The sequence below is a fragment of the Notamacropus eugenii genome, chromosome 3, assembly GCF_028372415.1.
Source record: "Notamacropus eugenii isolate mMacEug1 chromosome 3, mMacEug1.pri_v2, whole genome shotgun sequence".
NCBI lineage: Eukaryota > Metazoa > Chordata > Mammalia > Diprotodontia > Macropodidae > Notamacropus > Notamacropus eugenii.
In genome coordinates, this window is record NC_092874.1 from 246,838,141 (window position 1) to 246,854,070 (window position 15,930).

The following is a 15,930-nucleotide window of genomic DNA, read 5'->3' on the forward strand; positions in this document are numbered from 1 at the left end:
CATGGGCAGTTGGAGGTAGAGGTATGGAGGTTAGGAGAAAAGTTAGGACTGGATAAGCATAGAGATGATGATTGAATTCATAGGTGATGATGAGATCACCAAATGAAATAGTATAGAGGGAGAAGGTAAGAGGCCCCGGGACAGAGCTTTGGAGGACACCCACTGTTAGCAGGCATGACCTAAGTGAAGATCCAGGAAAGGAGACAGAAGAAACAATAGGAAGAAGAGAGTATTGATGAGAAGAATGTGATTGACAATGTCAAAGACTACAAAGAGGTAACGAAGGGTGAGAACTGAGAAATAGTCAATAGATTCAGCAATTGAAAATAATTGCTAATCATGGAGAGAGCCATTTCAGTTGTATGATGAGGTCAGAAATCAAACTGTAGAGAGCTAAGAAAAGAATTACAGGAAAGTAAGTGAGTACAATGATTATATTCAACCTTCTGGAGAAGCATAGTCAAAAAAAGAGACATGAGACAATATCTAGAGGAAATGGTTGGATCAGGTGAGGGTTTTTTGAGGATGGGCAACACATGGACATGTTTGTAAGCATGAGATAAGCAGGAAGAGACTGAAGATAAGTAAGCATGGGAATAATATAGGTAATCTTCTGGAGAAAACTGGATGTCATGGGATCACTTGTGTATGTAGAAGAGTTTGCTTTGGTAAGGAAAGGGCTCACCATTTCATACAAGACAGGGGTGAAGGAGACCATGGCAGAAGACTTCTAGGTGATATCTGATAAAGGGGCGAAAGAAGAGGAAGTTCTCAGTGAATGGCTTGAATATTTTCAGTGAAATTTAAGGTAAGGTTCTCAACTGAGGAAGTAGGAGGAGGGAGCCATGAGAAGTTTGAGGAGAGATGAAAAGATTTGAAAAGCCACTGTGGTAAGTGGGGGAGTAAGAAAGGTGTATAAGGATTGCCTTGCCACAGTGAAGGTCCAGTCATGGACCCAACAGCATGGGTTCATGATTTTCTCCACCTTCATTCAGTGACATGTGCATATATAATAGTGAAGGTAGAAGATGATGGGAGTGATCCAGGACTGAGGCTTGGAAGGATAAGATCAGCAGTATGAACAGAGAGCAAGGGACTCAAAAGAAGAGGAGAGAGCAGTTGAACTGGTTCATCAAGAACGGAGAAAGGAGAGTGTAGCTAGTGCAGGGAGTAATGGCCTAGGAAACAATTTAGAAGTCGAGGTTTTGGAGGTCAAAGTCAAAGAAGCAAAGTTTGTGAAGTCAAAGAGCAAAATTTGGGTCTATAAGGCAGAGGGAAAAGTAGAATAACAACAAAATGTAATCTGATAAGACAATTTCATAGCCTTTTCTTTTCTTTTTTCCTTTCGAGGCAATTGAGGTTAAGTAACTTGTCCAGATCACACAGATATTAAGTATCTGAGGCCAGATTTGAATTTGGGTCTTCCTGTCTCCAGGGCCAGTGCTCTATCCATTGCATCATCTAGCAGCCCCTGATACGGGAATTTCAGAGTAAATGAACATGGAAGTAGTGCATTTTGGGGTAATGTCAAAATCAAGCATATGACCACCTCTGTGTTTAACTGAGTTGGAAAGGGGTAAATTGTGGGAAATGAATAAATAGGCAGAGGCAAGATGGTGGAGTAAAAGGAAGCAGTGTGGTGAGTTCCCCTCCACATACTTCTCTAAAAAACAAACCAAGAAAATGCACCAGACTGATGGGAAAGTCCAGAAAAAATCCCAGGGAGTCATTTGTCAAGACCAGCTTAGCATAGAGAGGCAGAAGGAAGGTCTTCAGATACTGGAGAAAAGGTTGGGCCAAGAGCATGTTGCAAGAGGACCATTCCAGCACCCAGGAAGGGATTGTACACTAGAGCAAGAAGTAGTCCCAGAACCAAACCATAGCACCATCTGACCCATATCAGGTCACCGAAACCAGGATAGGTGCAAATTGGCAGCTCTGTCACCCATTACCCAGCTCTAGACCCCAGTTCCTGGGCACAGTGAGAATAGGTCTATGCAAGGGAATGGCATTTCCTGGTAGGGAGAGACTCTGAGCTGTATATGGAGAAAGGAAGATGTTCAGAAAGAACTAGCATCAACAGCAGTGGTGTGGTTCAAATCTCAGGTACAAAGCAGATTCTCATTTCTAGCATTTAACCCAACCTTCATAAGAACAACCTGGTAGAAATCACCAATCAAATGGGGATCTACAATTCTACCACTCTGAGTCAACAGAATTTTCCAGATGACTGATAGGGGCAAAATTCATCAGCAAAACTCAGGAACTTGAAAACCTAGGAATTAGGGAGGGGCTCCGTGGGGGGTGAGAGGGTAGGGAATGAAAGGGGTGTGCCCCAATAAGACTTTGCCTTAGATAAGAAAACTTCAGGAACACTAAAAGATCCCCTAAGATCCTGGAGATATCACAACACTTACTAGCACTTCAAAAACATAGCAACAGGACTAGCCCAGACCTTCCCTCCAGAAGTGTGGCAGGGAAATCAAGTCACAAATACAGAAGAAGAGAAGGACTCCAAAACATCTACAAGCAAAACCTCAGTAAAAAAAAAACAGTTTGGAAACAAATTCAACTAGACTTCCTTGGAAGAGATGAGCAAGAGTTTTAAAAAAGAGTTTTAAATTTAAAAAAAAAATAAGGGGAATAAGAGTCCTTGAGGAAAAGAAATGAGAGTTATGAAAGAAAGAATTGGAAAGGGAATTAGCAGCATGGCACAAAAGGTAAAAAACTTTGCCTAAACAACAAACTCACTTGGAAATTTGAATGGATCAAATAGATGCCAATGATTCCATGAGGCAGCAAGAAATATTTCAACAAAATCAAAAATTTTTTTTTTAAATAGAAGAAAATGTAAGGTATCTCATAGCAAAAACAACTTATCTAGAAAACAGATTGAGGTGGGGAAATTTAAGAATGCTTGCACTATCAGAACACCATGACCAAAAAAAAAAAAGAGAGAGAGAGAGAGCCTACACATAATATTTCAAGAAATCTTAAAAGATAACTGCTCAGATATCTTAGAACCAGAGGGAAAAGTGGAAATAGGAAGAATCCACCAGTCACCACCTAAAAGAAACCCCAAAACCAAAACTCCTAAGAACAGTATAGCCAAAATCCAGAGTTTCTAAGTCAAAGAAAAATATTGCAAGCAGCCAGAAAGAAAGAATTCAAGTACAATTACGATCATACACAATTTATCAACCAACACTATGAAGCAATGGAGAGCTTGGAATGTGATATTCTAGAAGCCAAGAATAATTTATTCAGTAAAACTGAGAATAATGCTACAGGAGGAAAATGAATTTGTAACAAAATAGAGGACTTTGAAGCATTCCTGGTGAAAAAAACAGAAGTTCAAACACAAAAATGAAGAGAAACATTAAAAGGTAAACATGAATGAACTCATGGAACAAAGGACTAAACAAGGAAAAGCTGCTCATATTCAAATATGAGGAAATGATACATGTATCTCCTCTAATACCCATCATCATCATCAGGGTTCATATAGTTCAAATAGACATGGCCTGGGAGTAGTTCTGTTATGTTGTTGATGATCTTAGGAAAAGAATGGGGAAAAAAAGAGGAATACACTGCAGGGAGGGGAGGATTAGGAAAAGAAAGGGGAAATTATCTCATATAATCAAGATATACATGTAGACTTCCATACAAACAAAGAGGAAAGATGGTGCCAGGGAATGGCTGGCACTTGAATTTCACTCTCATCTGAACAGGTCAAAAGAAGAAAGAATATTCACACACACAAATACCCAGTTGGGTACAAAAATATATTTCACTCAGCAGAAAAATAGGAGGGAAAGGCAAGAAGAAAGAGAAAGATTCATCCTAAACAAAACAAATTTTAAAGATGTACAAAGATATTTGTAGCTCTTTTTGAGGTGGCAAAGAATGGGAATCTGAGGGGGCATCCATCAATTGGGAAGCGGATGAACAAGTCACAATTTATAAATGTGATGGAATGCCATTAATGCCTAATTCTTATCGGTATATTGACTAACCAGGATTCCAGAGAACTAATGATGAAACATGTTACCAACCTCTGGATAGAGGTATGGATAGATATCTCTTGAAAGACTCAGAATGCAGAATGAGACAAATATTTTTTAAGACATGGTCAATGTGGAAATCTGTTATGAATGACTATACATACTTGTAATGGGAAAAAAAAGGAAACTACTAAGTTGAGGAAGTGGAAAGTTAAGGTGCTTGAGGGAAGGTCAATATGTATATTGATATTCCCTAGTAAAAGGGTAAGAGTTGAGAAGGGAAGACTGAGCCAGGCACCGAATTCATTGAGGAATAAGGGAGAGTGTCCTAGAGGCTGGTTGACAACAGCAATCAGAATATTGATTGGGTAATAAATGTGAACCTCAAAAGAGTTAAGGTGGTAGAGTGGAGTAAGGGAGCAAGGAGTATTCCAACTCTCTTACTTTGACCAACAAAATGGGGAAAGCAAGATCAGTGAAATTGCAGCCAGCACTAGAAAGGGTGAGCAAATGAATGTGGTCTCAGTGAGAGCCAGAAGATGGAAGGAGTGTGAAAGTATAAAAGAATTAGTGTTGGGAGTACATGTCCGTGTCTGGCCTGTGCGTGTGCTCCATATAGATCTGTTTAGGTGTGACTCACAGGAAGGTATGAATGAATATCTCTCGAATCTCTCTCACCCACCCCTCTCCAAAGGAGAATTAGATTTCTGCCTGGAAGGGAATACTGGCATCATGAAGCTATATAATCTGCTTTCCTTAGAGAGGAGAAATTATCCTACAAAATCAGCAGGTGTCTGCAAATTATGGTCCACAGACCAACTCTAGCCTGCTGCCTCATTTTTTTGCAGTCTGTAAGCTAAAAATGTTTTTATTTCACTTTAAAACAAAGCTCTAATATATTTGAAATTAAATATACTAACATAAAACAAAGGGTTAAAAATGCTTCTTAATTCACCAAACAAAAACAGGTAAATGGGTCAGATTTGACTGTCTGGCCATAGTTTGCTGAACTCTGGCTTCTGACATTATTCTACCAAAACTCCTCTTCAAAATTATCAATGATCTCTTAGTTGCTAGACCTTTTCTCTATCCCCATTGTCCTTAACTTCTCTGCAGCCATTGACACTGTTTATCACCCCCACCTCCTTGATATAATCTTCTCTCTAGGTTTTCAGGATACCACTTTCTCATGGTTCTCCTCCTACCTGTCTGACTGCTCCTTCTCATTCTCCTTTGCTGGATCCTCTTCCAGATCATGGCCCTAACCATGGGTACCCCAAAGAGTTCTATACTAGGCTCTCTTCTCTTCTTCCTCTATACTAATTCACTTGATGATCTCATCAGCCTCCATAGATTTAATTATTATCTCTATTCTGACTGTTCTTTAATCTCCCAATCCTACCCCAATCTTCTTGCTCCAATCTCACACCTCCAACTGCTTTTCAAACATCTCAGATTGAATTTCCAATACATATCTTAAGCTAAACATATCAAAAATAGAATTTATTATCTTTCCCCTTAAACCACCTCCATCACACCTTCCCCTTTACTGTAGAGGGTAACACTATCCTCCCCATCCCTCAGGTTCCAAACCTGGGAGTCATCCTTGACTCCTTACTATCTCTTGCCCCACCATATCCAATTCCTAGCCAAGGCCTCTCAATTTCACCTTTGTAACATCTCCCCAAAGCATTCCTCTCTCTCCCCTGACATTTGTACAGGCCCTGATCACCTAATACTTGGATTATTGGAATAGCCTGCTACTGGATCTGCCTGCCTCAAGTCTATCTCCACTCCAAGTCATTCTCCATTTAGTCATTGAAGTGATTTCCTAAAGCACAAATTTAACTGTATCATCTTCCTACTCAACAAACTCCAGTGGCTCCTTATCATTTCCAGGATCAAATACAAAATGCTTTGGCATTCAAAGTTCTTTATAACCTAAGACCCTCCTCCCTTACCAGTCTTTTTATACCTAAGTCCCCCAAACATACTTTACAATCCAGTAACACTGGCCTCCTCACTGTTCCATGAACAAGATGCTCCATCTCTGGAGGTCTGGGCATTTTCTCCATCCCTCATGTGTAGGAATGCTCTCCCTCCTCAACTCTGCTTATTGGCTTACCTGACTTCTTTTCAGTCCCACCTCAAATCTCATCTTTTACAGGAAACCTTTCCCAACTCCTCTTAATTCTAGTACTTTCCTCTGTTAATCATTTCCTATTTATTTTTCACGTTTGTACATTTTTGTTTGCTTATTGCCTCCCACATTAAACTGTAAACTCCTCGAAGGCAAGGATTGTGTTTTGCCTCTTTTCCTATCCCCAGTGTTTAATACAGTACCTGACATATAGTAGGTGCTTAATAAATGTTTATTGATTGATTGCTTGATAAAGCAAAGCTGAAAAACCATCTCTTCTTTATGACACCTATTCAAAAAATGTGAAGATTGCAAATTAAAAATACATTTCTTAGCCAGATATAAAGTAAAATTTAAAACTAATTTGCCATTTTGCATTATCCATGCTTCAACACTTCTACATTGTAATAATAATAACATATATCATATATGTGTATATATCATGATTTAAAGTTTATAAATTGCCCAGCACATATTCTCTCAGACAAAGTAAATAAAAGTTTCAAAAAGTTAAAATATAAAGACTTTTGGGAACTGGATCACCACTTTTCAATTATGTTGTAGAGAGAATTCCCTCTTGGGCATAGATTGGGTAGAGTTTGGACTAGATTCAAGCTCCAGTACTCTGTGATTCTTTGATTCTATTGTCTGGTGTATATGCTAACTATTATTGTCTTTGGCCTTCACTTGTTGAAGAATTCTACTATTTCTCTCTGGCTTTAAACTTATGTTAGCCTCTTAGTAAATGTATTGTAGTCTGTTATCTGAGTCATCTCTTCCCCTAACAAGCTATGTTGGATCTAATCTGTCATAGCACTGGAGAAGCAAAATCTCCATCCCTACCCCCATCCCTTCAATGGAAAGGGTTGTTCACTAGAAGGAAGCAATCAATACATTTGGATGTACATGTAGTCCATTCAGGACATGGAGCCCTCAAACAGTTAGGACTAGGAACATAAGAGAAGAGTTAAATACTAGGATCCAACTCAGGCTCAGCCGTTTGAACAGTCTGATGTGTTAGGCATCATGAAAATACTGATTCTTCTGGGAATTGTCTTCTTCTCCTTGGCAATCCATGGCAAAATCATGGAAAGATGTGAGTTAGCAAGAATTCTCAAGAAGTATGGCATGGATGGCTACAACAGGATCAGCCTGATGGACTGTAAGTTTACTGTTCTGAAGATCTCCACAGACATTAGGAGAGGAGGACAAGGAATGAAGGGGTTATGAAGGGGTAGCAGTTTCAAAGGAATGCATCATTTCTTATTGTCCTTGCTTTAAAACTGTGTCAATGTAACTGTAAATGAAACTACACAGTTTAAAAACATCAACTGGATCACCTAGAAATGAAATTTGAAGGAGTAAGGTTTTAAGGGTGGGGGAAGGGAATTCATTTCTTAGAGGCTTCAAATAGGATCTATTGTATCCTTCAGGATTCAATGAATTGAATCAGCTAGTTTATCCTGCCACGGACATGCACAATCTGAATCTTGAATTTTCTATTATATCCTTAGTTCCAACTCTCTCCAGTTCAATACTTAGGTATCCAAGCCTTTCAGTATTGAATTTGGGAGACATTCTTTGGCAATGTGTGGAATTTGAGAAGGTGATATCTCTTAGAAGAAAGCTTAAGTTTTTTGGACAAGATCAAGAAATTCTGGCCAAAAAATCCCCTCTGCCTCTGTGTCCAGTTCATCAGAAGTGTTCCATCATTCCAATGTAGAAGGGTCCAAGCTAGAGGTAACCTGCTCCTATCTAATAGTGTAATTACATGGACACCTATAACATCTATGTATATAGAGAGAATCAATTTCAGGAGCCCATCCATATCTTTAAACCTCAACATTTAAGAGACGTGTCTTTTATTTAACTACTGAATCTAACTTGAAATTAAAATAGCATCAAGAAAAGGGGACTATTAAACCCTTCATTAAGAATAAGCCCTTTGTTCTTGGTGAAAGATATTTCCATAAATTTGAGGGAGGGAGTATATAGCATGGATTTTGTTCTTTGTGGGTTCTTACAGATCTACAACTGAAAGAGACTCTGGAAGTCATTCATTACAACCCCCTCATTTTTTTATAGGTGAGGAAACTGAGACTCCACTAGGATAAGTGAGTTGTAATAAGGTACTACTTACAAGCGATAAATTTCAGAGATTTGTGAGTTTGAGTTTTGGCTGAGGGTGTGGCAGTAAAACAGAAAAAACTTAAAGATATAATTGTGCCATAGGCTCAGTATCTAGGCAGAGTCCTGATAATTATTAAGAAATAAAATTTCAACACTTACAAGTGGGAGACACTGGGGATATGAAGATGACAAAACAAAGATTCTTTCCTCAAGGAGCTTATAATTAGGCTGAAAGGGCAAGACTTACATCTAAATAAGCACATTATAAGATAAAATTTGTCCACTGGAGGAGAAAAGAGATCCAGACATAGGACTCTAGACCAAGTTGAAGAAGACAAGAGCACACTCATCTGGAGGAGAAGACCTTCAAGAGGAGTAGTCACCCTCAGGGTCACAGGCTCCAGCAAGAGAATGTACCCTGAGAAAGGGTCATTGGGTTTGGTCTCTAAGAAGTCAATACCCCATTGGAGCGGCAGCTTCAGCAGAGCGAGTAGCAGGGTCAGAAAAACGCAAATTTTATGAGGTGGAGGAGTAGAATGAGTGGTGAGGAAATATAGGCAACATAAAACATAGATTCAAACTGGGAGAAATTTAGACATGGTTTCATCCAACCATTTTATTTTTCAGTTGAGGACACTGAGGCCAAGCACAATTAAGTGTTGTGAAAGGGAGGATGGTGCCCAAATTCAAATCATGGCTGAACTTGGGCTGTGTGAACTTAGGCCATTCAATTCACCTCAACAAGTATTTATGAAGCATTTTCTTTGGGCAAAGTACTGGGGATGTACAAATGAAAAGCAGCCTCTACCCTCAAGGACCTCCAATTCTATTGGGGAAAGGCAGGTCACTTAACCTCTAACACTCAGTTAACTCATCTTTGAGATGAGGGATTGAACCAGATGATCTTTAAGGGGCAGGCCATGTCCCAATCTATGATCTTACAAAGTGACTTGCCCATAGCCACTCTAAGTGTTTTCTATAAAAGTCATTCAGTCATCATAGAGTTTTACAGAACAAGAGTGGATATTTTTATCGGATGATGGGGCAAAAAGTTTGATTGCTTGTACTGTTTGGGGATATGATATGTGTGCATGTATTTTTTTAAAGAATTCTCATATTGATCTATTAGAGGCAGCATGTCAAAATTAATAGAGAGTGAGCCTCAAGGTCAGGAAGATTCTGGGTTCAAATCAGGCTGATTTTGTCACCCTGAGCAAGTCAATGTCTCAAAGCCTATAAATTGCACAACACATGCTGTTCTTCATTGTTTGAGACAGCTCCCCACTTTTTATCATAGCTACCTGTCACGTTGACCTTGATGATGAGCAATGGGAAATATAAGATCACAAGGCAAAACAATGGGGAATACAGAGCAATAATGCTTCAACTTCTACAACAGAGAACTTCAAAGTTCAAAGAAACTGAACATTTTATACAAATTTCTGTTTGATCTCCTCCTTACAAGTAAAATGAAGCCAAGAAGATGGATCATTAATGGCACATTGTTTCCCAAAGTGAGGTCTGCAATGGTTGATAAAAACAGAGAATAATATTCATTCTAAGACAAGTGTGAGTATTTCTCAGTAGGTTTCATGCAATTTTGAGCTATAAGGGACCAAAGAATTTAGCCTCTCTCATTTGACAAATGAGGAAAGAAGTTCAGGAAGTTTAAGTAACTTCCAAAGTCATACAGGAGGTAAATGACAGAGCTAGGATTCAAACCCAGTAGAGATAGATAGATAGATAGATAGATAGATAGATAGATAGATAGATAGATAGATAGATAGATAGATGGATAGATGATAGATAAATAGATGATAGATAGATAGACAGATGATAGATGACAGACAGATGATAGATAGATAGTAGATAGATAGATGATAGATAAATGATAGATAGATAAAGATAGATAGATGGATGGATAGATGATAGATAAATAGATGATAGACAGATAGATAGATAGACAGATGGATGGATAGATAGACAGATAGACAGACATAGATAGATGATAGATTCATAGATAAAAGCATAAATAATAGATACAGATATGTGTATACAGTAGTACATTAAATAGTGTCATATATTCTTATAGTACAAGAATATAGCGAAAATACATACAACAAACAAAATGTTTTTGTTTCTCTGACTTGCCCAAGACTTCCTTTGCATTGATGGGGATGGGGTTAAGGGCAAGGGGGGAACAGATACGTCCCAGTCTAAGAAAGTGCAAATAAGAACTATAAACTAAAGAATTAGTGGCTCATTAACGAAGGGATCTTTCTATAAAACATTCTCCTAGCTCCTTAAATATGATGGTTGTACATAGTAAACTCATTTACTAGGAAATGAAAAAGCCTCAAATTAAAGGGTTACTAGCTAATTCATATTGAAGATCAGTCACAACTAAAAATAAAGTATTCAAAAACAAATGATACATCTATTTAAAATGTCAGTGATGAGAGAATTACTTCTATTCTGTTATCTTGGTCACACTGGATAAATAAATTGGATATGACTTGGTCATTATTAAAATGAACTCTTCACAGAGGTGTGCTTGGTGAAATAGGTGAGCAACTAGGTAAATAGGTAGCACAACAGCTAAATACTGCACAACTAGCAATAGGTAGCACAACAGCTAAATACAACAACGATGTAGATGGAGGCACTGACTGTGGGATATTTCAGATCAACAGTTTCTACTGTGCAATGATGGCATGATACTCAGAGTTGTGAATGGATGCGGCATGTCATGTGCAGGTTAGAGGAATCTCATGGTTTTGGGTGGGCAATAACACTGCTCACCAAGGTAGATAGATAGCTATGCATTTATGCAAGTAAAAATGCACAGAGGCAAAAAAAAAAGTTTGGAAGGCCAATAAGAAAATCCTTATTTCCCATTAATTTTGCAGTCCCCAATTTATGATTCCCAAACAAGGAATGTGGTGTCTTCTTAAGAGGACATTATTTCTTAGTCATGTTGACTATTATTACAGTCAGAATGAATGGGCAGGATTCTTTGTTTTCTCTTTTAAATTTTGAGGTACTTAAATTGGCTTCCACCATTAAGTTCCTTGGAATTCTTGTTCCTTCAGGCTGATCCTGAATGTTCTATCCATTCTATTAATGTCTAACTTTTTAAAAAGGTGTCTCACATCCTGCTGTCAGTATGGTTGGCCTATTAATCTAAACATCTCGTATTTCTTTAAGTGTTTTGTCACCATCAAATAAATTACTAAGAGTACATACATGTCATCAAATATTGACCTGTTATTACTGCTTGCATTCTGTCTGATCAAAGCTGAATGATAATAGACTTGCCCCACTCCTGGTTGTTATAAGTATAATCATAAACTCTTAACAACTAATGGTTCAAAAAATGGCATGTAAGAGCTTAACTTGTACTTCTAGTGGTTTTTTTTTTAATTAAGTTGTCTACACCTTTGTTTCAAGCATGATATAACTCATTTATATGTTACAGTTGTTGTTGTATGTCCTTCATTCTCGAAGAGGACCATGACATCAGGGAGATGATGACATGACTTGTAGTTCACTTTGATTTGAATGAGGGAGGGCTGTGCAAAGTCAGAAGCCTCACTTTCTCTTCCAGAGTCATCTGAGTCCAGTGGCCAGATATGGATCAGGAGGACTGGAGATGGCCCCGGATGAAGTGGGAGACCTTGGTCTTTTTCAGCTAAGGTCTTTAACAGGTCTCAGTTTAGCCTCTTATTCCTTTATTTTATAGGTGAATGAATGAAGCCTTTACTACAGGCTTACTATGAGCTAAGTACTGGGGATACAAACAGAAAAAGCCAGTCCCTGACCTCAAAGAACTCATATTCTTTCTAACTTGGGGAGTCAGCACATCTGGAAAGTTTGGAACAGCTACAAATCCATGGCCCTTGATGTTTCTACTGATAAGATACCAGTTTCTGATGCTGAACCACTTGACAGTTCCAAGGACTTTGTTCTAATGAGGAAACAGAAGCTGACTTAAACTTTTAGGGACTGGTCTGGGAAAGCAGGATCTAAACCCGGTCTTTCTTTCTCTCAAGTCCAGACCTTTATCCACTGACCCACCTATGTCTTCCTTATCTCCTCAGTTAAAATATAGGATATTCACTAACCATGTGACCCGGGCAAGTCATTACACTTCTACTTAATCATAGGCTTACAGTTAAAACTTTTCACAGCCATTTCAGCCAATCCTCTCATTTCAACAGATAAGGAAGCTGAGCCACTGAAAGTTCAGGTCCCCAATATCACAGGGAAATTAGTTGCAGAAGCAGGATTTATTTCTTGGTCCAAAAAAATCACAGCTTTTTTCAATATACCAGATTGGTGTTTGGTCTAAAGTAATGACATTTTCATTAATATGGGTATTTTTTTTAACAGTGGCAGTTCAGAGTAAGTGAAAGAGATAGTCTACAGGTATTCTTGTCTCAAAACAGCAATCCACAGATTGAAAAAGGTTGAGGATAAAGTTAAAGACCAAAAGTCAATGCATAAATGCATTGGGTGCATACAGAAGTTACTTAAATGGTGAAAAATGTTTGCTTCCACCAATTAAGAGAAGACGTTTTTAGCCCATGAATTCCCTGTGGCACTAGATTCATGTGATTTCATATTCCTGCCCAAAATCTGGAACATATCAGTACTGTCTTATATTTTTCTTCCTGCAAACATACTTTCATGTAGTATACTTACTAGTAGAACTGTACAGCACAGGACAATTCAGTTCAATTCAATAAGTATTTATTAGAAACAAAACTACTATGTGCCAAGCACTACACCAGCACTGGGGATATAATGATAGCAATATGTCTCTGCTTTCCCCTCAGGGAGGTTATGTTCTAAGACCCTCACCTTTAGGTAGGGTAGAGCCTTTCTTTCACCGTTCCACCCTTCAGGCTGACTCTCATGTCTCCAATCTTAAATCTACCCTGTATGGGGAGGGGTTTCTTCAAGCTATGGAAAAGGAAAGGCAGAGCCAAGATAGGGGAGTAATGGTAGAGACTCACCTGAGCTCTCCTACAAACCCCTCCAAATATCTTTAAAAAATGACTCTAAACAAATTCTAGAGCAACAGAACCAACAAAGACAGAGTGAAACAAATTTCCAGCCCAAGACGCTTTGGAAGGTCAGCAGGAAAGGTCTGTTGCACCAAGGTGAGAGAAGAGTGCAACCCAGTGCAAGCCACACCAGCACAGACCCAGCCCCAATAAACATGGAGCAAGCCTCAGGGAGCCTGACTCACTGGCAGCAATGGTAGTTTCCAGACATCTCAGCCCACAGAAGCCAAAGACAATTTAGAAGAGCAGAAGGAAGAGGCTAGGTGAGAGGCTCCAGCAAACCAGGAGCAAGCTTTGGGAGTGACTGAATCAGCAGTAGCAGTGGCTACTTCCAGAGCTCTCAGTCCACAGATGGTAAGGGAGCAGAACACCTGGTCAGAAGGAGATTACAGGGATCTCTTTATTAGCACTGAGGCAGGACTCTATAGCTTTGCCCATACTCAGATGTGGGTCCCAGTCCTGGGTGGCAATCACAGGGTGAGAAGGAGCACTTAGCACAGCACAGCTTGCAACCACAGTGGAGGGAGGACCCTCCTCACAGTTGCAGGGAGACAAGAATGCTTATGGTTACTCATAGACCAGAGCACAGACCAGGAGAGGAGTAAACACTTCTCCTTAGATCATACCACTTTGGAAAAACCACCAAACCACTGAAACTTGGGACAGTGTGCCCTCCACCCTGGAAAGAGAGCCCTGCTTTAACAAACAGTTAAATGCTGGGAAAATGAGCAAACAATGGGAAAAAACTCTGACAATAGAAAATTATTACTGTGACAAGGAAGATCAAAACACATGCTCAGAAGAACACAACAAAGTCAAAGCTTCTATATCCAAAGCCTCCAAGAAAACTATGAATTGGTCTCAGGTCATGGAAGAGAAAGGATTTTGAAAATCAAGTAAGAGTGCCCCCCTCCCTCTTCAGAGAAGGCTGTGGCTGTTTCCAGGTTTTTACCTAAGAGAGGCAAGACTTCCTCCCCCATTTTCCCCAGATTGCAAAGATACTGACAGAAGATGGAATGGAACATTCTGAGGTGGAAGATGCCATAGGAAGGTTCAAGGAGGTCTTAGAGCACAATGCCCTTAGGGGAAAATACAACCAAGGCTTGTCAGTGCTCATGGTATTCCAAAAGTTGATGGAATTCCAAAAGCAAGATACTAATAATGTACAAAGAGTGCTTAGCAGTGGGCTGGTATGTGGAGCTCCTCCAGGCTTTCTTCTTAGAAGCAGATGGCATCATGGATGCTTCTCTTACCTGCTGGGGACAACCATGCTGGTATAAGAAGCCTGGCATTGGTTTAGATACCATCAATGATGCCATGTTGTTGAAAGCCTGCTGAAGCATTACTGCTATGAGCAGCCCTATTACCCAAACCTCATTGAACTCTTCCTAAAAAGAACTTGCCAGACTAAGATTGACCAAACCCTTGATCTTATCACAGCCCCTCAGGGCAAGGTTGATCTTACCAGATTCAATGAGCAGAGATACTAGATCATTGTCAAATACTAGACAGCTTTCTACTCCTACTTACCATTTGCTGCTGCTATGTTCATGGGAGGCATAGATGGGGAGAAAGAACAGGCCAATGCCAAGAACATCCTTCTGGAGAGGGAGGAATTTTTTCAAATTCAGGATGATTACCTTGACCTTTTCAGTCAAGGTAACTGTGAGTAGAGAGTTGTCTAAAGCTTCTGTCTCAGAGGATTATTATTCTGATTTTACTTATAAGCTTCCTCCTCTGTTGGTTCATTTTGTATCTAAGTATGAGTCCAGATTAATTTTATCTTTTCTGTGCTTTGAAAGAGCTATAATAGTATGCACCAACTGAATGTCCTTTGTTCAATTATAACCCACAGCAGGGGAAAATCCCAGTGATACATAAAGAAATTCCCTCTGTGTCTGTCTCTGTCTGCCTTGTCTCTATCACTGTCTCTCCCTATGTCTTCCTGTCTCTCTCCCAATCACCCATTCATCAAGAACACCATACAGAAAACAAACAATTAGCTTAAAAAAATAAGGAATGGGATATAGGCTGAGTACAAGAGCAAGAATGCAGTAAGGAACGGGGAGGTATAAGTTTCACGAGTTTCTTTCTTCACAACAAAGATAGCCACCATCATTCACTCTGCTTGGGCTCCCAGCAGTCCCATATTGTTCAGCTCCAGGCTTTTTTCCAGCATCTCAACCACTCCCTCTTTTGTTTCTCTTCTAGAGGAGTATGTGAAAGCATTTGATCAAGGAGGCTATGGAGAGAGGATGTAGCGGGCTCTTTTCCTCCCTACTCTGTCCTTGCTGCAGTCTTTCTTCTCTGAGTGCTTCTACTACATTTTCAGAGGTCCTGAAGACCAACCTGCTGTGTACATGTACCCAATTCTAGTTCTTTAAGAAAGTTCGGTTCTACCCTCTCCCACAGAACTGGGAGAGAGCCATCTTATTCATCATAGTGTCAGCTCCCAGGGACTCAAGTAGGGGAGACACTGAACACATTTGTCAGCTAGGAGACATTATTACGAATGACTTGGGCATGAGCTGAGAAAGCTAGAAAAAGAACAAATTGAAAATCCTCAAATAAATACCAAATTAGAAAT

General features: G+C 39.4%; 1 pseudogene; it reads left to right on the forward strand.

The window, feature by feature from the left end:
* The first annotated feature begins 7,170 nt into the window (after window positions 1–7,170).
* LOC140532020 (farnesyl pyrophosphate synthase-like) lies at window positions 7,171–15,604 on the forward strand (annotated as a pseudogene).
* The last annotated feature ends 326 nt before the right edge of the window (window positions 15,605–15,930 follow it).